Below are 24,803 nucleotides of genomic sequence, written 5' to 3' on the forward strand. Positions count from 1 at the left end.
GTGAGACCATGACCTGAGCTGAATTCGGACACTTAACTGACTGAGGCACCCAGATGCCCCAAGAATTTTTTTTAAGTAAGCTCTGTGCCTAACATGGGGCTCGAACTCACACCCTGAGATCAAGTGTTGCATGCTCTACCCACTGAGCCAGCCAGACACCCCAAGACTGAGAATTTTTTTGAAACTCAAGAATACATAAGCATACATTGCTTTGTATTATCACACATCCTGTAGCCTCTAGAAAACTTGTGAAAGACTGACAAAGAAAGAAGGCAAATAATGTCTTAGTATGATTATGAAAATAGTGGACCTTTCAAACCTCCTTTCAAGAGGGTCTTAGGGATGCATTGGTGCCACACTTTGACCACGTTATGTAATAAACATTGATCCACGGTATGTCCATATTTTCATGTCTGGTTCTCTCATTAGCTTGTAAGCTCCTGGAGGATGTGGAGTGTGTCTTTTTATCTTTGTCTCTCTCCATCTCCCCCTAGCCTGGCTCCAAAATAGGCATTCAATGAACTTTGCTGTTTTAGTGTTTCCGAGGTGCTGCAACAATGAGAAAATTGCTATCTTTCTGCAGCCTGATTTAATCTAGAGAAATCACTGGGATTCAGCATTCTAGTTAGAACCTATCAGCCCCATTCCCTACTCCTCTTCTAGTGGTTCTCAACAAAGTTAAAAAAAAAAAAAAGACAAAAGGAAATATGACTGTTTCACCTAGCATTCGTTTTGAGTCAAATTTTCATCAGTCAAGTAAAGTTCCTTTCCCCGCCATGGCAACAAAGCTAGCTATCCACTCCAGTCCTTCATGCTGGCCCTCCTTTGTAATGCATCGACTATGTACACTTTAGAGCAGGCTTTCAATGAAATAGGTAAACACAAGCTGGAAATTTTCAAAAACTCAGAGTGGGTCTACTCAGCTGGAGGTGCATGTCCCAGCCCAGCCAGGAATTCTGATTTGATCATTCTCACCTGAATCAATGGCTCAAGAAATAACAAGGTGAGAAGATCACGGCATTGGATGGGAAAGGGACCATGAGGGATGGGCCAGATCCAGTAGGACTAAGAAGGGGGTGGCAAGACTGTGGGGAGGGGCAGCCAAAGAGGAATTTTCATGCATTTGGCATAAAATGTGGATCATGAAAGGTGCACCTGTCATTTCTGAGGCAGCAGCAGCTGTGGGGCTTTTCAGGACTGTTTAGTAGCTTTGTTAAGTGGCCTCTTCTTTTTGAAAACTAATCCTACCAGAGGTAGAGTGGGAAGATCTTAGAGTAAAAGGTGGTTGAACCCTCTCATTTTGGAGATTCTCCCTTTCCTGAGAAAATACTGTCAATACGCTGAGACAGGAAAGGACCTTAGCATAATATTAGAATGAATAAAATTCTCCCTTTCTCTACCCTTGCCACCTGCCTCATTCCAGTTTCTCAGTTCTGATTTTTTAGGAACTCCTAAGTCTATGCCATGGCTGCCAAAATCTGTTCCTAGCTATGGAAACAACCATCATTTTATATCATTCTATCTAATAACATGGGTTCCTCTCCACTCCCTCCTTTCTTTTCCTTCTCCTGCGTATCTAATGAGGTGTGGGGGAGGAGTTCTTTGTCAACCTTCTGCATGGCCCCACTCCTAATGGACAGATTTTCTCATTTTCTAACTAATGGAATCTCAAGATAGGGGCAAATGAACTAGAGATGGGATACAGTGCCCTGTGTGTGTTTCCTGTCCTAACCTGTCATATCTGTGGCAGGGGAACTCTTGGGGCAGACTACCTGGAATCCATTTGTGTGGGAAAGCCAAGAGCCTCTTGGGAAAGAACAGGTACCTGATGAGACCCAGAGCATGGTCTGATCCCTGCCCCTCAGTGGGAGTGGGGCAGATACAATTCTAAACACGCTGCAGTTGCAGTTTTTCAGGTTTTTCTCTGGCCTAGCTCCCGTGGATTTGCATCTGAGCATGGAGGAGAGATAGGGCCCATCTACAGTAACTGAAAAAGTTACTCCCTGGAAACTTTGGTAAAACACTGGTAGCACGAGGAGCAGTGGAAGAGGCCCACACAGCTGAAATGGCTGACTCCAGCAAAGTCACCACATAGCTCACACAGTTTTGGCCCATCTAGCAGTTTTTTTCTTGGTCATTCAATCCAGCTTTGAGGAACACATCAAGATGGTATGGCAGCTTCAACTGGGTGAGTTTCTTTAGGGTGCCAGTGCCTTCAGCATTAGACAGAAGCCACTTCCCTTTGGTGGAAAGTAGGTTTGCCAAATTAGCAAATAGAAATACATGACACCAAATTAAATTTGAACTGCAGAATACATTTTTTGGAATATATATAATTAACAAATATATAAGAACCATGGATATATGTAAGCAACAAATACATTTTTGGGCTATGTATAATCTCAACTATTGTGTTAGGAGGGAAAAATTTTCCTATACCCTTTAAAGTTCTTCTAGCTGGTCTAAGAATGAAATTGACCTAAGACAGGTTAAAAGGAGAAAGTCAAAGAAAAGTTTAATAACATATATACCTCCTATATACATGGAAAAAACCCAGGAAAACTAACTCCCTGAAAAGGTGAAGCTGCACCCAAAATACCATCTCCAGCTAAAGACAAAAGATGGGGTGGGGGGGTCAGCTATGGGAAGTTCCTGGGAAAAGTACCATATTCAAGGGTAAGGTTCTTCTGTAGGTTTATATCTAAGCTTTCTCCATTGATAACAGTTTCTAGAGAATTAGACTCACCCCTCCTTCCTAGTATTGAGGCAGATACCCTTATAAATGGAGATTTCCCTTATACATATAAATGTCTCTTGCAAAAAGGTAACTTCTACTTGGTTTTCAGAGCTTCTCTTGTGTCTGCAGTTTATTAAAAATAACCAACTTAGAATAATCAATGTGCCCAAAAGGCATATCTTGGGGTGGTAAAATTTGCTTTCTTACAATTGAAAGGGATATACTTATACTAAAACTGTATTCATTGTTTATCTGAAATTCAGGTTCAACTGGGCATCCTGGGACTGGGAAACTGGGCCTTAGGTGTGGACAAAACATTCTTGATCATGGCTACTGATAGCAGAGGGCAGACTACCTCATCCACCCTCATACAATGAAACCCAGCAGTCTGGCCACAAACAGCCCCAAAAGGGCTCTTAGTAGCAAGGAGGAAAAGGGACAAACATGCCACATGGTGCCTGAGGGGAGATTTAATCTACTAACATTTATTTAGTACTTACTATGGGTCAGGTCCTATGAATGAAAAGCAAATAAAATGCTTTCTAAGCCTCAAAAGAAGACATACATGGAAGTAAATGAAATAAAGAGTTACCAGTGATATGATAGAAGTCTATGGTGGGGGCTGTGGAGGGTGGGAAGAATTTCTTCTGCTCTTCAAGGTCCTTCTAGCTGTACTAATCACGAAGTTAACATGAGATACATTAATGGGAGAAAATCAAGTTTGGTTTTGTATGTATGGGGAGTCCACACAGACATGGAATTCCAAAGACAGGCAACATGAGGCTTTATATGAGCTAAGGGGAGGGGTGGGGGTCTGAGGATACAAAGGGGAGGAAAAGCATTAGCAGGAGGGTGAAAGGAGATGTTTGGAAAACAAAGATTGCCCTGTTATGCAGATAAGTTTCTTAGGTAAAGAGGAATCTAATTTATAGCTCTCTTCCTGGTACAAGCAAACAGTTGAGGGGGAGACAAAGAGCTTTTCCTGGATTTTCAGGGTTTTGACTGCTTTGAACTCAAAATAATGTTCATGCCCAAGTGGCCCATCTTGGGGCAGTCTGCCCTTGGCCCCTGTAGTTCCCTCCTCTGAAACTTCCCTGACATTTCACACATTAAAAGTTGAGCTGGTAGATTCTCCTGGCTCATTGAACCAGTCCTGGCAATAAGTCAGTTTAGTTAAACTCATTTCAGGAGGTGGTAATTCAGGTGTGTCCTCAAAGTTAGGCCTATGGTTCAAGCAATTAAGCATTAAATAAGAGGCATTTCTATGGAAACAAAAGAAAAACAATGGCTAATGTTTGGATCAAGTTATAAACCAGTTTCTGAGTTTTGAGGGTAGAGAGTAGATTTCTAAATGTCAAGCTTGAAGCCTCTTTAGATAGTGTGAGAGCATCCAGTGACAGATTTTCCTGGTTTGTAGTTTGAATGTCTTTGGTGATATTTTTGCCCACAGAGCATGAAGATTGCCTATACATGAGCTGTTGTGGTGATTTCCCTCAAGTTTACATCAAGTTATTCATACTTAGTCAGGGCTTCAGGAAAAAGGGAATTTGTTTTTTTATTTTAGTGTTTTTATTTTTTAATTTTTTTAATGTTTATTCATTTTTGAGAGACAGAGAGAGACAGAGTGCAAGTGGGGGAGGGGCAGAGAGAGAGGGAGACACAGAATCTGAAACAGGCTCCAGGCTCTGAGCTGTCAGTTACGGAGCCCCATGTAGGGCTCAAACTCACAAACTGTGAGATCAGGACCTGAGCTGAAAGTCGGACACCCAACTGACTGAGCCACCCAGGCGCCCCAAAAAAGGGCATTTTAGATCTCAAATGACTCTAACTCAGGAAGTGGGAGAAAAATTGAAAGCACTGGTTTGGAGAGTTGTAGCCAGGCATTGGAAGATGCTGGAAGAAATCAGGATCTAGTCTAGTTTATAATGAACAGGACTAGAATCTAATATTTACTCAGGTCTGTTATTGAAACCTATTTTCTCTCTATAATCACCCCCATTTCTATCAAAGATAGCCAAATTAGTAATTCTCAAAATAAGTCTAGTTTCAAAAACAAACAAGCAAACAAAAACAACCCCACTTGGCCTGATTATTTACATAAGCTCAGCAAGAATAGCAGTTGACCACACAAGCCTGCTTTGGGGCACCTGGCTGGCTCAGTTGGAAGAGTATGTGACCCTTGATCTTGGAGTTGTGGATTTAAGCACCACAAGGACTGCAGAGATTATTTAAATAAATAAAACTTTAAAAAAATAAATAAAAATCTGCTCTGCTGTAAGTTTTCATAACAAGTATCTAGACTGTATTTTTAATAGTCTTTTGAGACCAGAAGCCAAGTCAAATACTTGCCATCAGACTTTGCCGGCAATACCTGTGGATTTGCGTTAATTCCTCTCTTCTTGAGGTACCCAAAATATCCTGAGGTTCCTCCTGAGGAAGTGAGTTTATTCACCTTGTAAGCTTCTGGAAACTCAGGCTGATATTTCCAAGGGGCTTTATTGGCTCCCTCATGTCAACCTTAGCTCCTTAAAGCTGTCTGGTCATATCTGAGTCTATGTGGGTCTCTCTGAAATATGACATTCCAGTCAAAGCCTTGGTAATATAACCAATGTTTCCAGTTGTATCTTATTATAAGGAGAACAGTTTCTTATTGAGCTTATGCAAATAAATATATTGCCATGAAAATATAAGAATACTCACTGAGAGGTTTTAAATTCTGGAGGGAGCCGGTAGGGAGGAAAAGATAAATGGTTCATTTCTGCTTCCAAAGGTATAATTATCACATTGCTATAGGTTACGTTTAAATTAACTTAGTTAGCTTAAGAGAAAAGGTTTCCTACTATCTAGAAAAGCAAAACATTGAAAAATGTCAGTGATATTTTAAACAAAAATTGTAAAAATTACAATGATCTTCTTTATTCAGTCTCAAGTTATTAATTCTTGCTCTGTTTTAATCCAGTTTTTCTACTCGTTCTGGAAATTCTTACCTCGTTCAATTTTATGATCTTAAAATTATCAGAAACTTGTACTCAGAGTTTTTTCTATGAGTCTCACTTAAGATGAAACACATTTGCAACAGCATGGGAGTAGAACAGTAACTGTAAATGACAAGACTTAAAAATGATCATGATTAAAGATCTGATTAGACTTAATTACAATGCAATTGACAGAGAAATTTGGTTATTTCTGTGAAACACAGCACTCCAAGATAATAACACGCCAGATTTCTAGGGGTTTCATACAACTTTTTAGAACACTTAGTTTAACAAAATATCTGCAAAATATACTCAAAATATCTACAAAAATATAACCCAAGAGGGCTTAGTATCACTTATTTGATAATGCTTCCCATGTAATTTGACATGCCAAATAAGCCTACTTAATTTAATTTCTCACAAAATCTTTGAAATGTTCCAGGAGGGCTCTGGAACACCTCAGTTAGATTGTGGTCCAAAGATTTCTTTCAGAATTTCATTTTGGGACGTATGTCAAAAAGTATGAAAAGATTTGAACATTTGATTAGATAGGATCATAAATTATTATGAAACAATATTTAATTATCTAATTAACCAAATCAACAATAGAAGATTTCAAAGGCAAATACAGAAAGTTAAATAGTTGTGAGCAAAATTTAGCTTTTTTAATATTAAGACTCAGTTTTCTTAAGTAATCAGACTTGATTAATGTAGGAAATTATTTGGCAAAACAGAGTGCTTGTTTTCCAGGCAGATGACTTTAAAGGCAAAGAAAAACTTTTGTTTACAACTTCTTATTAAGAGCAGACCAATAGTTCAAGAAAACTTTGTCCTTTTACCAAAGAGAAAGACAAAATTGTAATTGTGCTTCAGTGTATTTTTAATATTAAGACTCATTTACTTACTTAAATTGATTCTAATCTTAGCCAGTACTAACCACACACGAAATTCCTTTCCAGATTCCTTTTTCATAAGCCTTCTGCAACGTTTAAAAAAATTTTTTTTAATGTTTATTTATTTTGAGAAAGAGAAAGACAGCAGGAGCAGGGGAGGGGCAGAGAGAGAGGGAGACACAGAACCCTAAGCAGGTTCCAGGCTTTGAGCTATCAGCACAGAGCCTAATGTGGGGCTTGAACTCGTGACCTGTGAGATCATGACCTGAGCTGGAGTCAGACACTTAACCAACTGAGCCACCCAGGCACCCCTGCAACATTTTACATTCAGATTTTGTCCTAAGTTTTCTCTCTTTAAATAACCAGTTTCACTTTAGGACAAAATTATTTTCTTTTCCCTCAACAAAAATGTATTCCCCTTCCTCATGCTTCTTTTTTTTCCTTTTATCCTCAAACACACATTCTTACTTTCCTTGCATACAAAGTTGTTTCCTTTATTATTTTCAGTAGTCTTAATTATATTTATTAAAAATTTTCTCTTAGAAATCTTGACTTCTAAGGAAAACTAAGTAGTAAGCAATTTGTGAACTATCTGTTATGCCAATATTCTTTAGATTGGCAAATTTATGAATACATTTTGTAATTCCTAGAAATGTGTGGTTTTTCATAGTACAATCTTTCAATAATGCACAAACCATGTTTATTAACAGACCTGAATTTATCTTTAGTTTCTCTGTAATATGACAGAAGTAGATAAGCCTATATTCAGTACTTAATGTTTTATTATTTTGTCTTATTTGGAAATGATGTAGATATTTAATAATTTTACAACTTATCATTTAACTTAGCAAAACTTTATAAAGTTCCATGTTACGAAAGATTTAGGAAGCTACTTAAAAGTTTACCTACAGACCTTCTTATCTTATTTACATCTATTCAATTTACTTGTTCTTAACAATTATGTTTAGATTACTTGCAAAACATTATGAGGTATTAGACAAAGTCAATGATTATTTGAAGATTTTTTTCTTTTGACAAATTTTGCAACAGAGATATAACATGAACTTATTTGACTTTCAGTAAATATAGATGGAATAAAGGTTTTACACTTAATGCTGATAACTTTAAAGACATGTCTATTTTAATTAAACCAACAACTTTAAATAGCTTTTTAATACTGAATATTTTCCCAGATCATATGAACTTGAAAAACATTTGGGTTAGTTTCTCTTTATGAGTTTTAGATTGTCCAGTTTTTGCAAATGCTGGCCTTCAAGCCAACTAAAAGAGGTCTTTTGCAAATTAATTTTAGCAATACCACCTAGAGGTAGAGAAAATATCTCATATTTGCAACATATATGGACAGACACTCAGATACAAACAAAATCTTACAGCTTTCTTTTTGCTAATATTTGTGGAGAGGACATAAAGACCCATTTTGTTTTAAAAAGTTTATTTATTTATTTTGAGAGAGAGCAGGCATGGGAGGGATGAGGGTGGGGTGAGGGGGGTGGGGGGAGAGGAGAGAATCCCAAGCAGGCTCCAAGCTGTCAGCCTGGAGCCCAGTGTGGGGCTCCATCTCATAAACTGTGTGATCATGACCTGAGCCAAAATCAAGAGTCGGATGTTTAACTGACTGAGCCACCCAGGCACCCCAAGACCCAATTTTTAAAATAACTCCCCCTTTCTTTTTCTTTCTTTCTTTCTTTCTTTCTTTCTTTCTTTCTTTCTTTCTTTCTCCTTCCTTCCTTCCTTCCTTCCTTCCTTCCTTCCTTCCTTCCTTCCTTTCTTTTTTTTCCTTATAAAAAATTCTCTAAAGTTTATATTTCAAAGAATGGCTCTTCTGTCCTAGGGAAGGGGGTGTGTGGAAGGGGGTGGTGGTGGTTAGAAAATTTGCATCACAAAGGCATAGAGTAAGTATCCAAGTTTTCTCCAAGGTGGAGATCAGAGCATAAGTGCTTATTATCAGAGGTGCTTGGAGTCTTGGCACAAGAGCCATTTTAGCGGTTTTTATTTCAAAAAGGCCTCCCCCACTCCCTTTATTTCCCTTCAGTCTCAGGTGATGATGGACTGTATTTACTGTTTGAAGACATGGTAATATTTATAATTTTTAGGGACAGAGAAAGAATGCAAAAGTGTTTTTTCTCCTCACATTTCAGGGTAGTTGTTATCAAAAATTTACTTTTTTTTTTTGAGTACAGGAGAATTTTGTTCCAATATTCTGTTTATAATATCTACAAATATTTTGAGAGGAATAGGCAAGGCTTGGGGATTAGTAAAGATGGGAGGGCTTGACTTGTTTCTAGAGTTGCATTTCTGGTTTTGTAGAGATTTGTAAAACAAAGGTCCTTGTTTCTAATCCCCCAAAGAACTGGATTACAGCCTGAATATCAAGGGACTAGCCTGCCTTTTTAACTAGATTTGCTTTGTTCTATTAGGGGGATTTTTAACTAAAACTGAGAATCAAAAGATTTGTGCCCTTGTATAAAGTATTTTGGCTTCTATTAGTCCCTCATATTAGTCTTTTGAGATCATGTGTAGGAGGGCTCAGGAGAAATTTGGGGTCCTGTTTCCTCTGTTGAAAGGGAGGTTGTGAATACTCATGAACCAATTCCTCTCTAAAGTTAGTAAAATATTCTGGGGAAAAAAAAGGGCTTTATAATTTAAGAGATCTGTTGCTGTCTAGGGGAAAGAATTCTTCTGCAGTGGGGGACCTAGGGTACACCTGTAAAGGACATTGCACAGGAATGCCTACAGCTGGCAGATCCTGATTACAGATCCCTGGGAGGTAGGATCAAAGCCAACCTCACTGCCAGTCTTGGGTGCTTTTGTTACATTCATTTCCTGGCATTCAGCATTTACATGAGCAACCTGTATTCTTTGAACCTAGAGAATAGGCTGGTGTGCTCTCTCTACATCTTGTAAGGAAAGAGAAATTAAAACGGGGAGATTTTAGGAAACTGTACATTGGATGTGGACATTTATTTTTGTTTTAATTTCTAATTAAATTTGTCTAATTTCTGTGCTTTAATCTTGTCAAACGAGTCCTTAGGCTAGTTATTATACTAATAAGTCAATTGAGAACTCTCTATAAAGAATATTTTTCTTTTAAATATAGCCAATTTAGGGGCACCTGGGTGGCTCAGTTGGGTAAGTGCTCGACTCTTGATTTCAGCTCAGGTCATGATCTCATGGTTTGTGAGTTTGAGCCCTGCATTGGGCTCTTTGTTGACAGCACAGAGCCTGCTTGGGATTCTCCCTCCCTCTCTCTCTGCCCCTCCTCCACCCCCTCTCTTTCTCTCTCTCTCTTTCAAAATAAATAAATAAACTTAAAAAAATAAATATAGCCAATTTAAAGGATCCATCGTCCAGCCATTGAGGAGTAGAATCTATTTATTAATAGCAACTCAAACCAATAAGCCTTTTAATGACTTAACTAAAGACACAAAGGCATTCAAAGAGGGCATAGATGATGCAGTCCCCATGATACAAAAGTTTACTTCCAAGATTAGTCTAAGAAAGCAAAGGTCTTCATTGCACAGGCAGTAAGGACGGTGTGCTGAAAATGGTGTCTCTGGTCTCCCACAAAATCACAGACCACTAATCTGTGACACCAGGGAGGTGCTACTGGAATGAGACTTTCCAGCATTAATAAGCAATGATGGTTGAGAGGACAGAGGTTCCTATGGGCTAAAGCCTCTCATGACTAACACCACTGACAAGGCCTGGGGTGAAAGGTGGGGAGAGAGAGAGTGTCAGAGTTAGATTCCCAGTCATTTCGACTGGCCATCAAGGTACACCCTGGTCAGTGCACCCTCTGGATGACAGAGACCAAAGGGAATATTCTCACTGGTCACAAAGCCCAGCTCTTAAGACACAGAACAAGACAAAAGGAAAAATCTCATATGTACCTTAACAGCTTTAGCTAAAGCCTTGAGTCTGGAGCCATACTAATAATACCTAGGAGAGATGTGCCACAGGATTGGGGACTATGTGCTGTTTTATAGTGTACCTCATTGCAAGGAAGTTGCTGAGTGACCATGTCAATCTCACTCATTCTATGATCAGTCTGGGAATCTTCTTGAGGTGGCAAGCACTCTAACAACTTTTAAATGTTCAGCCTGTGCCCACCAATTTTGTGGCTTTGGCTTCTAAGATGTCCCATAGCAATTGCCATTAAGTTATGTGCATATTAACCTATGGTAAAATTTGTCTAAATAGATGTTGGTCTGGTGTGAACTGTGAACTCACCAGTCTATGAGGCTGGCTCCAACAGCAGACTTGTACGGTCTATGCCTGTGTTCTGCCCTATGGTAACTCCTTCTTATGACAAAGGACAGAAAGGATACAGACAAAGAAGAACAAAGACCATCTCTGGAAGGAAACAGATAAGTAACTAAAGAGTAGTCTACCAAATTTAACCAGAGTTGCTAGACCCAAGGAACTTGTTCCACAGATATTTTCTTCTGCTAACCTAAATTTAGAAAGAGAAGAAATGGACTCACCACTCTCACTCCATCAGACTCTGCAGATAGAGATTCTGGGGAACTGACATGGTAAGAAATCTTACCTCTCCCAGCTGTATGTCAGATGTCCCAGGATCTCTGAGCAGCAGGAGTGTCTGGGGTGAGTAGTGTCCAGAGAATGAAAGTATCCTGCTGACTATGGCAGCTGTTGGGAAGGGAGAATTTTCTCTGCCCTTCAAGGTCCTTCTACTGGACTAAGAATCAAACTGACAGGATACAGAGTAACAGAAAATCAAATTTAGTTTCAGGCATACAATGAATCCACACAGACATGGAATTCCAAAGATAATCAGGCTTCAATGAGCTAAGGAGAGTTGTAGGGGCCTAAGGGTACCAAAGGAGAAAGACCAGGAAGGTAAAAGGAGATGTTTAGAAAACAAAGGTTGCCCTGTTATGCAGATAAATTTCTTAGGTAAAAAGGAATCTCATTTATAGCTCTCTTTCTGGTACAAGCAGGCAGTGAAGGGGAAGATAAAGAACTTTTCCTGCATCTGCTGGGTTTTGATTGCTTGTAACTCAAAATAATGTTCATGCCAAAGTAGCCCATCTTGGGGTGGCCTGCCCTTGGAGTCCCAAGGGCATAAAGAAGGAAATATGCTGTTCCATGTGGGCGATGGGCAAGTAGGCAAGGCTTCAGAGGCAAGGTTAACCTTGATTCATATTGAAACAAGAGGAGGAATGCTGCAGGCAAATGAGGAAGGGTACGCATGGACACTGAGTTGGGTTCCTGGAGTGTGTGTGGGAGAGGGGAGGGCTGGTTTGTAGAACATTCTATGCAGAGGAAGCTGTGTGAGAAAACAGAAGGAGATGTGAAAGAGAATGGCATGTTTGGGAAACCGCAAAGGATCCCATATGGCAAGATCACTGAATTTAAGAGGTGTGGGGTTTTGTGGTTAGAGATCTGCCTGGAGAAGTAAGCAGGAATCACATCTTTGAGAGCCTTGAATATCTACTGCTGGAATCTGTAGTTGTGGCCACTTCCAGACTTGGAAACTCTGCACCCTGGGGTCTCTTTGTCCTTCTTCCAGAGCTCTATTTACTGGCCTTTTGTATTCCCTCATTGCTTTATGTCAAAAATTCTGGGTCCCCTACACTCCTCAGGCTCATCAATCTGGTCTCACTCCCTCCATCAACACGTCACTCCTTCCGCATGCTATGCCTGATCCTCTGGAGGCTTTTGGCCTCCTGGAGCTATGGCCGGCAATGTTCTTGGGCTCCCCAGCCCTGCTAGATTTTTCTACCATGACTTCTACTGGTTGGTTCTGTTTATACTTACCTGAGTTCTCAGTAGTCTTTCTTCACTGCCCCAAAGCATCTTTTTCCCTTGGATTCTGTCTGTTTATATTTTCTGGGCTTCCTTCCCACTTCTCTCACTGCTTCTTCTCAGTGTTCTCTGTAGGCTTCCCTTCCCTTTTGGATTCCTTGAATTTTCAAGTTGGCCTTGATTCTGTTTTCACTCTTTCCTTCTCTCTCTTCCCTAGGAGATTTCCCTCACCTCTATGGCTCCAATTGGGAGCCATAGAACCTCCAGTTGGGGTTCTATGTTCATGAATCTTAAAATTCTCTATCTCCTGTGCAGCACTGCCTCCTAAGCTTCAGGTGGTATAACCAACTGTTAACTCAACCTTGCCTTTATAATGCCTCCTAAACACCTCAAACTCAACATGCTAAAACTGACCTGATTTTTTTAAACATCTTTTTTAAGCATAATTTATATGCCAGAAAATCATCCTGTGGTAAGTGTACAATTCAACAATTTTTAATAAATTTGCCAAGTTGGGAAACCATCACCTTAACAGAAATTTTAGGACATTTCCATCATCCCAAAAAGATTCCTCTTACCCATTTGCAATTACTCTCTGTTCCTATCCCCAGCTCCATGCAGCCAGCAATCTTCTGTCTTTCATATTAGTGGAATCACATGCTATATGACAGACACAATGTCTGACTTCTTTGACTTTAGCATAATGTTTTTGAGCTTCACCCATATTGTGGCATGTATCAATACTTTGTTCCTTTTCATTGCCAAATCATATTTCATTATATGGGTATGCCACATTTTGTTTATCTATTCACCAATACAGATGTCTGGAATTTTCCACTTTTTGGCTATTATGAATAAGTACTTCTGTAAACATTGGTGGGGAAATCTTTGTCTAGACACGTTTGTATTTCTCTTGGGTATATACCCTGGAAGGAGTGCATTGCTGGGTTGTATGGAAAATTTATGTTTAACTTTAAGAAACTGCTAAACTATTATGACTTAGCTATTTTTTATTTATCATATCCTAGGGATCTCTATTTCAATGAATGGCTACACCATTCATCCAATGAATACTCCAGAACCTTGGAACTCCTTCTTTACTCCTCCTTGCCCATATCCCTAAATTCCATTTCTCATCAAGTCTACTCAACTCTACTTCCTAAGTGTCTCTAGATCTATCTTCCAATTTTCACCTTTACTATGAGCATCCTAACTCAGGCCACTGTTATTTTCTGCTTTAGGAATCTCCTCATTCTGTCTATCTCACCTCTAATCTATTTATTTAAAAAGAAAGGCTGTGAAACATTTGATGTGCACAAAAAACAAAGAAACCATAAATAACTTATGAAGCTTAATAATAGAGTGAAAGCCTTATGGGCCTACCATCAACATAACCATTGCTAACACTTGACCACTGCCAACACTGTGGATGTGCCCTGTGGGCTCTACTCCACCCAGTTCTTCTTCAGTGACTCCCTGTTGTTCTTAGGATAAAGTCCAAACTCACTATTTTATCTTTGTAAGTTCTTCATAAGTTTTGAAATCCTTTCCCAGGGGCCCCTTATCACCACCCCCCAATTCTTTTCCTTAAGTTTCCACCCTTCAAAATCAGTGACCTCCCTGCCCTCCCTTAGACCAGGTAAGGGGATCCCCAAACACTGGGCATTTCTCTTATCATGGCTCCCATCACGGTATTCACAGGTGCTCATTTGCCTGTTTTTCCCAAAACCTAGCTCTGGGACAACAGAGGCCTGATCTGTCTTGCCATTATAGCTCTAGTATTGAGCATGCTGTTTGGCACACAGTATGTACTCAGCATTTTTTAATGTTTTTTTTTTAATTTTTTTAATGTTTATTTATTTCTGAGACAGAGAGAGACAGAGCATGAGTGGGGGAGGGGCACAGAGCCCGACGCGGGGCTCGAACTCACAGACCGCGAGATCATGACCTGAGTGGAAGCTGGACGCTCAACCGACTGAGCCACCCAGGCGCCCCAGCATTTTTTAATGTTTAAAGGAAAGTGACTTCTATACATCCAGATAAAGATGGCTGGTAGGTATTTGGTGCTCAAGAGAAAGGTCTAGGCCAGAGATGTAGATTTGGGAGAATTAAATCTTGTAAGTTAAAATGGAAACCGTAGGAATAAATGAGACCATGAGGGAGAGGGTGAAGAATAAAAGGGGGGACAGTACACTAATGTTTATGGGTTAGGCAGAAGAGGAGAGCCAGTGAAGGAGGGCAAGAAGAAATAGGGAGCAGGAGGACCTGAGAGAACAGGGGCAGAGGGTCTCAATGAGATGTGAGAGGTCACAGCCTTGAAGCTCTGGGAAGTCAAGGAAGACGCTAAGTGGCAAAATACCTTGAGTCTTGCATATGAGAATCCCTGGAGACGGTGTCAGAGGGTTCTGAGGAGCTAAAGCCAGGATGCTATGGGTTGGAGAATAAGGAACATGAAGAAACACCCTGTTTAGTGTGAGCCTGGGGGTACTTTTGAGGAGCTTGAGAAGTATGCAGATCTGAAGGAAGATTCTGGTTGTTAGGATGGCAATGAGTTAAGCTTTCATTCAAATGTTTTCGAGCACGTTCCCTGTGCCAGACACTGTGTTAGGTTGAGCATATGTTCACCTTATGGGAAAGATACAGGAGTCCACAGACAGGTATGATTTACACAGCTCTGAAAAAGGGGACTCGAGGAAGCACAGTGAGGGTGGATAGTGAACCTGTGTCTTCTGCTTCCAAATTCAGTGGGCTCTTCAGTCTAAGATGTTCCTTCCCTTCGATTTTTGGGAGGCAGATGGATGTGGCCTTCCATATCTCTTGGGGGAGGAGGAGGAAGAAGGTGGGGAGAAAAACTCCTCAAGGTCTCCTTTTCCTCAGGCTTGACCACAAATGTACCTCTCACTGTCATTTCTGCCTCTCCTGCTCCCTCCTGATCTTTAAATATCCACACAAGTAAGGCAAGAAAGTCTTTCCCAGGTTGGGTGAATTTTCCATTTTCTGTCCGACAGGAAGGTTCCTGAAGTATGAGGCTTGGAAACCACCCAGGGAAAATGACCTCACAGGAATGGAAGGAGTTTCTCGGTTTAGGATGCTAAGAGTTTTAACAGGCTTCTGCCAGCAGAGGGAGCCCCAGGGTTGGGAGAGGAGGATCCGACAGCAGTGTTTAAAATGGGATGGGGAACTCGTTTCTGGCAATGTTTTTAGCAGTCTGGAGGTATTTATGCATTAAGTTCAGATAAAAGGGGATGAAAGCGGGAAGGAGGGAGGGAGGAAGAGACACTCATAACACACTTGCATATACACAGAAACAGTCACACAGACACACACAAAAAAACACCGTATAACCCCCGCCCCCTCACCCCTCCCTACACGCACTCACAATTTAGGCTCTAGTCCAGTGGTTCCTGAACCCTGCCGTGCGACTGGATCATCTGGGGAAACTAAGGGCAGATTTCCAGGCCTCCTCAAGGCCGCTTCAATCAGAAGCATCAAGGGCGCGACCTAGGAATCTGTATTTTTACAAAGCTCCCCAGGCGATTCTGAAGTAAATGTGGACAGACTGGTGAGCTGCTCTGGTAATTAGGTAAATACTTTAACTATAGCTCGTTCAGAGATTTAATTTAATGGCTCCAGGCATCAACATGTTGACTGCTAGATCGAATGTAATCCAGGGGAGACCAATGTTATTACTGAGCCATTTTCGTTTTGAATAATTTTTGTATTTATTAATATAATACATGGGGGGGGGGTAAAAAGTCACATGGTACCAAATGGGTTATAATGAATAACAGAAATCCTTGTTCTTTTCTTCCCCATGCCCTAGTCTCCTTCTAAGGCAATTACTGGTTTAAATCTTATTTTTTTTTCCCCTCTGGGAATCAACTCCATATTTTTAAACAATATGCTTTCATTGTTATTTCTTGATTTTGCAATATTAGAAATTATTTATTTGATTTCCTACTAAGGATTCTTAGGACTTTGCTTTTTCTCACAACATATGCAGACAGACATTACCTTCCTTCTAGATTCCTAGTACCATTATGTCACAAATTTTAAGTAAACCAATAGTCAGTGTTTATATTGTTATGACCAACTGTTTATAGCACAGCAATACAATGCACTGTAATGTCATCTCTTCTGATCTCCCCTTCCCTTCTGGGAGTTAATAATCACCTCATTTTTGTTTGCTTACTTCGTTGTCCATGGTCTCCAAATCCTCCGACAAGAGCTATAAAACTCAAAGAAGTTGGTCAAATTCATTGGATAATTTATCCAATTTTTTTCTTTGGAGACAACCCTCCTGGAGCCACGACTCATTCTGTGCCAGTCTGGACTAGGAGCTTGATAGACTGTTCTCTGGGACATTTCGTTTGCCATCCACCTGGAAACTCAGGCTTTTTTCTCTCTTGGCTCACTTCCTTATGCATGGTAGGGAAATGTTTTTCAGACCTTGGATGCAGGAGTGATGTTTCACATTAAACATCTTTTTGTGGCATTCATCCATCAGACCTTGGCCACATAAACCCCAGTGAGGCAGCTCTGTCTGCTTGTCTTTACATTCCCCTTGATTCATAGTTTGTCTGGGTAAGGATTTCTAGATTGAAGGTTGTTTTCTCTTGGAATGGGAAGACACTACTATATTGCCTTTCGATTTCTAGCTTCCAGTATTGATACTGAGAAGTGCAGTTACTCTCTGGATTCCTAATCCTTGGTCTGTGAACTATTTTTCTTCTCTCTAGAATTTTTGGGATCCCTTTATTCCTGGGGTTCTAACATTTCTAAAAATACACTTTGGGGAGAAGTGGGGTTTTTTTTTTTCATTTGTTGTTTTGAGTACCCAGTGGATCCTTTCAATGTGGAAATTAAAATCTTTCATCACAGGAAATTTTGGAGAAATTATCTTCTTTAAAAAATTTTTAACAAATTAATCTTTAAAGAAATTTTTATTTATTTATTTTGAGAGAGAGTACATGAGGGAGGGGCAGAGAGAGAGAGAGGGAAACAGAGAGAATCCCAGGCAGGCTCTGAGCTGCCAGTATAGATCCCCACATAGGGCTTGATCCAATGAATGGTGAGATCATGACCTGAGCCAATATCAAGAGTTGGATGCTTAACTGACTGAGCCACCCACATGCCCCTGGGGGAAGTTATCTTTTTGATTAATGTATTCCCCTCCATTTTCTCCTGCTCTCTTTTTGGAATTCTAATTAGAAGGTGTCAGAGCTCCTTGACTGATCCTGTAGGTTTCTTACTGTTTTTGTCTTGTTTTCCATCTCTTTCCCTTTTTATCCTATTTTCTGGGATATTCTGTCAATTTTATCTTCCAGTGCTTTGTTTTAATTTTTCAGTTTCTAGTTGCATTTTTATTTTAAAAAGCTCTTTCTTGTTCTCTAGTATTTTTAAAAAACAGTGGCTTCCTGATCTTTATTCATGGATGCACTGTCTTCCCTTATCTCTGGGGAGATTTTAATGTTGCCATGGCTGTTGTTAACAATTTCTTTTGCTCTCTGGATGTTGGAGTCTCCATCTTCAATGCCAGAGACTTTCATTCCATGCTTGGTAATCCTTGGAGTCCATTCCTTGGCTGTTGGAAGTTTTGCGTGCAAGGGCAGGGCTTGCCAATTGCTGGATTCTACTACAAGATAATCCAGAGAGTGCTTGGCAGTTTCATTGGCAGACCCCATTGTCAGTGTCTGTAGTCTTCTCTTCTTTGGTTAGGCACTTTCTACAAGGAGCAATCGTGAATTCTTCTGGCTAGTGCAGGCTGGAGTAGGGTGAATGGAGACGGGGGTAAACTGCGCAGTTCGTGTTCTGGGAGCTGGGCCAGGATAAGGGGCTGGGGAATCTCATCTTTCAGTATTGAATCTTTCTGTAATCCTTCTGTTTCTAGCTCTGTGCCTAACCCCACCCTTTGCTCTGCCTGGTGTCCCTGTGACTGGTGCCTCTTGGCCAGTTTCTCCAGAAAATAAGCTTTCTTTTTTCATTGGAGGGCAAGAGAGGGAATCTGGAGTGTCTCTTATCCTTCCCCTCATTTCTCTGGCTGTGTTCTAAGGTTCCCAATGCCCTGATCCCTGAGACTCTCCTGTACTCTGTGGCCTCTTGTGGGCTTCCCATCATGGGTACTTGGGCTTCAGCAATCACTGCTTTGCTAAGTCACTTATCACTCATCCATCCACTTTGCATCTTCCAAAGGGTGTTGACATCTCTCATCTGCTGTTTCTATTCCAGTTCTCTTTGTCCTTGTGGTTTATAGGATGCAAATTCTTCTACTGTGATCAGTGCATTTTGTCAGGAAGCAGAAACTAATGTTTGTTCAACTGCCACATTTAACCCTAGACAGCTCCTTTGAGTAGTCTGTCAGGCTTGACGTGATGGGAAGCTTATAGCAGTGACATCTTCTATTTCTCCCCGAGTTACTCAAGAGTCAAGAACATGTAAATGAGACTTTTATGAAATAATTTTAATGGAAGAAAATGAGGGGAAATATTTCATTTGTTCATTCATCCATCCCCCACCCCCCAAACGTTTATTGAGCACTAATATATGCCCAGACTGTGCTTAGGTGCCAGGAATATAAAAGCTGAGCAATATTTGGTATCTTCCTTTGAGGAAATTATAGTTAAGTATAAGGAAGGTAAGCAAGTAAATCAAAGTTCATAATAGCATAATAATATGCTATAATAAGGGTGTGCAAATGGTATATATGGGAATATAGCGGTAGGGTGTCCAGATCAGTCTAGGACAGTGGGAAAGTCTTCCAGGAGGAGGTGGCCCTGGAGCTAAGTGTTGAAGGACAAATACAAGTGACAGAGATGAAGAAGATGGAGGAAGGGCATTCCAAATAAAGAGAACTGCATGTGTTCAGACAAGGAGTCTAGAAATAGCATGATATGTCAGAGGAACCTCAAGTAGATTGAAATGGCCAGAGCAAGGGTCTCCGTTGGGGAGTGGCTTGAGTGAGAGTATAATGGTCGTTGAACTATAAATATCTATGTTAGTCTGGAGCATGATCCTGGGTCTACCAATGAGAGATGCAGAAATAATAATAATATCCTATTCCCTCTGTGAATTTGAGCAAGTTTTTAAAATGTCATTTGTAAAATGAGACTACTATGAGATTATATAAAGATATGAAGTATGCAAAATGCTGGGTCAGTGGTAGGAATTTAAAATATTCTAGTTGTCTTCTGACAAACCTGCCTTAAATCTTTCTACTCTCTCTAGTCCCCTAACAGTTATAAAACAGATTCTGGAAAAGCTTAACTATTAGGAAAATCTTTTCCTTCTTTCCATTTCTGCCAGGCAAGGATTACATGAGCATCTTTTAACTGAATATTTTTTTAATCAGCAGATGCAGTGTTTATGAATTCTTGGGTGTCTGGGGGCACCTTCCTGTAAAGTCTGGGTGGTTATTTTACAGGGCCCTTGGGTAGGACCAGAAGAAATGAGTTCCAGTCTCATCTCCACCATGAACATATATGTGACCTTGGGCAAAGCCCTTTCCCTGTCTTGGCTTCGATTCCCTCACCTGGCAAACAAGAGGAATTAAATTAGATTACCTTTAAGATTTATTCCAGCTTAGAAATTGGATGCAGGGAGGTTTTAGCTGTACTGATACTAGGAGGGAGGGAGGATTTTTGGATTTTACTTTCATATCATTTATTTTCATATCATGTAATATTTTCATATATCATGAAAAGGGAAAAGCAATTCCTGTCCAATCTCGGCAAGCAAACAGAAGTAAGATTCTTTAGAATCATCTCTCCTTACCTCTCCCACTCTCCTTTCATCTTCTGACTGATTTACTCACACAAACCCCAAAGAATGATGCTAGCACCAAAAACAAAACAAAACAAAACCGCCCCCCCCCCCCCCGCCCCAACTTCCATGTGCGTCCTTCTGAACTGTTACGCACTGTTGGAGAGGTTGGGGGACAGGGACTCTTAAAAGCCAACTGTTGTGAAAACACATCACCATTGCCTAGAGGTGCTTTCCAAAGCATGAGTCCAGATCTCTTAATCCCTCCAAGTGACTGGATCGGTCAACTACAACCTTCTGGATGGTACTGTCTATTGATGGCAAGTGACGGTTTGGGTAAACGGTGGGGGTGGGGAATGGCATTTCCTGTTCCTGTCGGTTTCTCCAACCGACCTGAAAGAAGTGCCTTTGAATTGTCCCCAACAGGCCCTTTTAAGGCTCACAGGGTCAGTACCCTGAGCATTCGGGCTGGACGGGGGCTAAGGCATAGGTGAACAGCACGTGGAGATTTTTGATTGACAACTTTAGGCCTCCCTTGGTGCATTGAACAAGACTTCTTGAGATAAAATGAGCCTTCCTCAAGGCTCCCGGTTTCAATATTAATAATATCGAAGGAGCTGATGATCGGATGCAGAATGCAGATATCAGCATTCTCAGCAACTCCCAAGATACAGCCTGGTGTTTGTGCTCTGTCATCGGTTTAAAGCCAATTTTTAAAAAAATGCTTACGACCTGCAGTCTTTGTATGATTTCAAAAGAACAGGCAGAGTTTTTAAAACAATTTTTGCAACTTTTTGTTCCAACTTAACTTTCTGTCCCAAAATGATCAGAATGCTCTCAGTGCCAGTAACAGACGCCTGGTTCCATCTGCGTCTTATCATATCTTCCCTCCTACACATTTCAAATCTCATCGGGCATTTTTTTTTTGACCAGCATTTGACATTGAAATCTCTCTTCAGCCCAGCCCTCCAGTTTATTCCAATAGATGCATTACTTTAATAGCGTTTTTTCGAAGACCTACTACGGACTAGGCCCTGACACAAATAGTGATGCTATCATATATAATGTGATTTTAAAAAGTCTTACCTTGAGGTTTCAACCAAGTTTGACTTCTTTTTATTGATCTCCTTTTTCCTTTTGCTTCTTTTCTCCCTTTCCCTCCTCCTCTGCTTTCCCTTCTGTTTCATCTCTCTCTTTCTCTGCGGTTTCCCACTCTTTGGGGAGGGGCAGGATTTCCTGCTCTGAAGTTGGTTGGTTTCTGGGAGGAGTCAGAAGACCTGATTCGGGACTGGAACCAGCTGGTCTGCCACCTGATACAAGAAGGTGAAACCCAGGCCAAGGAAGAAGGCTCATAGGCTAGGACGGAGCTTGCAGCCAGGAGGCGCTGGGAGAGGAGCCCCGAAGGGAAGCCAGAGTGGGCCAGTCCTTGCCGCAGGCAGGCGGAGAGTCCAGGGTTCCCCAAGGGAAGCCCATGGTGGGAAGGATTCAAAGTGGTCCTGGTTGCCCTGGAGACTTATCCATTACTGTTGTTAGCTCCCCACATGCCAGAGGCACGCTAGGCAGAACCCCGTCCCACCCTTAGCAAAAGCTCACTCTCACATTCCTGGCTTTGCCTCAAAGGAAAGTACTGAAACAAGACCTGGGTTTGGGCCGATTTTCCTTCTCTACCAGGAGAGACTCTAGCATCCAGTGTACTCTGTGGGACCTGTGTGTCTACACATTTCTCAATTATAAACTCCTTAGGAAGTCCTCTAAGGACATAAACGACTATGGTGATCACATCAGCAGGAGCAGAGCATAGACGGTAGAGGGAAAGACAGGAACCTGCAACAAGATCTCCATGGGGTTGGGGCTCCATATTATTCCACAATAATTCCAGCCTGATTCACACCAATTAATGTTGGAGGATCATACTCCAGTTTAGAAGTTTTGTTCTTTTGGAATAAGGCATGGACAAGAGTGTGCCAATTAAAAAGTTCACTTTCTTGGGGCGTCTGGGTCACTCAGTCGGTTAAGCATCGACTTCAGCTCAGGTCATGATCTCACAGTTTGTGGGTTCCAGCCCCACGTCAGTCTCCGTGCTGACAGCTCAGAGCCTGGAGCCTGCTCTGGTTTCTGTGTCTCCTTCACTCTCTCCCCTCCCCGCTCATGTTTGCTCTCTCTCTCAAAAATAAATAAACGTTAAGAAAATTTTTTTTAAAGTTCGCTTTCTTCATCCGTTCATTTATTCACTATTCAACAGATATTTAATGAGCACCTACCCCATGCCAGGCATTAGTGTAGGATCTGGGAACAGAGGGCTAGCCAAACTAGACATAGCCCCACCCTGATGGAGAGTATGATTGACATGGTCAAACAGTGGTGTCTCTGAGACTAGGGGGCATAAATTTAAAGGAAGGACTGGAATTGTTGGGTGCTAATGTCTCTCTTGGAACAGCATCACTGGACAGATTTTGGACAGTTATCTTTCTGTTTCTTAGTCAAATGGGACATTGGTTCTTTCAACAATGGTTTTGCTTGCACTAACTTTAAGTATCCTTATCTATAGGCTCCCAGGTTGTTTTTTTTTTAATGGTTATTTATTTTGAGAGAGAGAGAGAGAAAGAATGTGAGCTTGAGCGGGGGGCAGGGGGAGGCAGAGGGGCAGAGAGAGGGAGAGAGAATCCCAAACTGTCAGCTCGGAACCCCACAGGGTAAGGTCACGACCTGAGCCAAAATCAAGAGTGACGCTTAACCAACTGAGCCACCTAGGCAGCCCTAGGCTCTCAATTCTTAAAACATAGAAGAGGTTTTTTTGTCTTGTTTTTCTATCAAGAGACAGTTTTCGTTTTATTTATTTATTAATTTATTATTATTATTTTTTTTTATCTAGAGAACGGTACGTGCTATTGATTTCTAGCTTATTCACCCTCTAAGGCTCTCTGAAACTGTTTAGCCCCATATTGGACATTTGGGATTATTTTTATCTCTCATTAAATCCCCTAATTTATATTTGAGCCCTAAGAGAAAGAAATAAGAACTGAAAAAGACAAGTCTCCTTTACTTCAACTGTTGGGTCTACTCCAGAATACTCTGAAAATTTCCTGAAGTCTGTTTTCATTTTTATTTAATTTATAATTTTAAATCTTTGTCCAATGTACCTTTAAAAGAAAGGCTTCTGGGGCGCCTGGGTGGCTCAGTCGGTTGAGCGTCCGACTTCGGCTCAGGTCACGATCTCGCGGTCCATGAGTTCGAGCCCCGCGTCAGGCTCTGGGCTGATGGCTCAGAGCCTGGAGCCTGCTTCTGATTCTGTGTCTCCCTCTCTCTGCCCCTCCCCCGTTCATGCTCTGTCTCTCTCTGTCTCAAAAATAATAAAATAAACATTAAAAAAAAATTAAAAATAAATAAAAAATAAAAAATAAATAAAAGAAAAGAAAGGCTTCTGGAATTGTCTTTTGTACTGTATTTTTTGCTTTCTTAAGGCACTTTTTTTTCTTTCATTTTACATGGCTGAGTTATTTAAAATTTTTCCTTTCTTCCTTGCTGCTTTTAAATATTTTTCTACAGCTGAAGGACTAACAATTAATTGATCAATTTGGTACAGATCTGTAGCCCAGAGCAATAAGTACCTAATAAAATCCTGAATTATTTAACAAATTTCTCCCTGGCTAGGTTTAGGAAACTCTTTAATTACAACTCTTAATATGGCTCCAGACCAGGTTTTATTTATTTATTTATTTATTTATTTTAAATTTTTTCAACGTTTTTTATTTATTTTTGGGACAGAGAGAGACAGAGCATGAACGGGGGAGGGGCAGAGAGAGAGGGAGACACAGAATCGGAAACAGGCTCCAGGCTCCGAGCCATCAGCCCAGAGCCTGTGGGGCTCGAACTCACGGACCGCGAGATCGTGACCTGGCTGAAGTCGGACGCTTAACCGACTGCGCCACCCAGGCGCCCCCAAACCAGGTTTTAAATTTAGCTCCTTTAAAAAAAAAATCGATTTATTTATTTATTTATCAAATGTTTATTTATTCATTTTTGAGAGAGACTGGGGGCAAGGGAGAGGCAGAGACAGAGGGAGAGAGAGCATTCCAAGCAGGATCCACACTGTCAGTGCAAAGCCGGATGTGGGGCTTGATCTCAGCAACCATGAGATCAGGACCTGAGCCATAATCAAGAGTCAGACGCTTAACTGATTGAGCCACCTAGGCACCCCCAAAATTCGATTTATTTAAATCAAAGAACAAAAGAAACAAACAACAAAGCCCTCAAAACAGGTCACCCAACTTCTTTAGGACTGCCTTCTGGTTTAGCAATTTTACAGTGTGATGGCTTTTTTTCCCCAGAGAAAACTCTGATAAAAGTATGGTCTATATAGAAGCAGGTAAAGATGAGTAGAAAGAGAGAGAGAAATGAAATGAGAGTGGGTGTCAGAAGGTATCACAGTCTTTGAGAGAGACTATGCTGGAGTTAGAATTTTACTTTTTAGGCCTCAGCCTACCATTTAAAGAAGCAAACTACTGACTCTAGATTTCTGGAATTCATCTTAAATGTCTTAATTTATTCTGCAGTTCCTCCTAAATGAATTAATTTACTGATTTTGACATGTCAAAAGTTCCTCCATGATGGCCATTGTCATTCTAACTCAGTTTTTGTCCTTTATCAAAG

At 40.8% G+C, this 24,803-nt stretch overlaps 1 protein-coding gene across 4 annotated transcripts in view; it reads right to left on the bottom strand.

The window, feature by feature from the left end:
* Window positions 1-21,381, bottom strand: part of HSD11B1 (hydroxysteroid 11-beta dehydrogenase 1) — a 55,145-nt gene extending 33,764 nt beyond the window's left edge. For 2 of the 4 annotated variants that reach the window (XM_060643948.3, XM_060643945.3), the window contains exon 1: window positions 21,240-21,381. The gene's annotated coding sequence lies outside the window, so the exon portion shown is untranslated. Of the gene's footprint in view, window positions 1-11,175; window positions 11,281-21,239 lie in introns of those variants that run through there. The other 2 variants (XM_060643941.3, XM_060643943.3) reach the window with 2 other exon arrangements.
* Between the last annotated feature and the right edge of the window lie 3,422 nt (window positions 21,382-24,803).

Source organism: Panthera onca, chromosome F1 (genome assembly GCF_046562875.1).
Source record: "Panthera onca isolate mPanOnc1 chromosome F1, mPanOnc1 haplotype 2, whole genome shotgun sequence".
In the NCBI taxonomy this organism is placed as follows: domain Eukaryota; kingdom Metazoa; phylum Chordata; class Mammalia; order Carnivora; family Felidae; genus Panthera; species Panthera onca.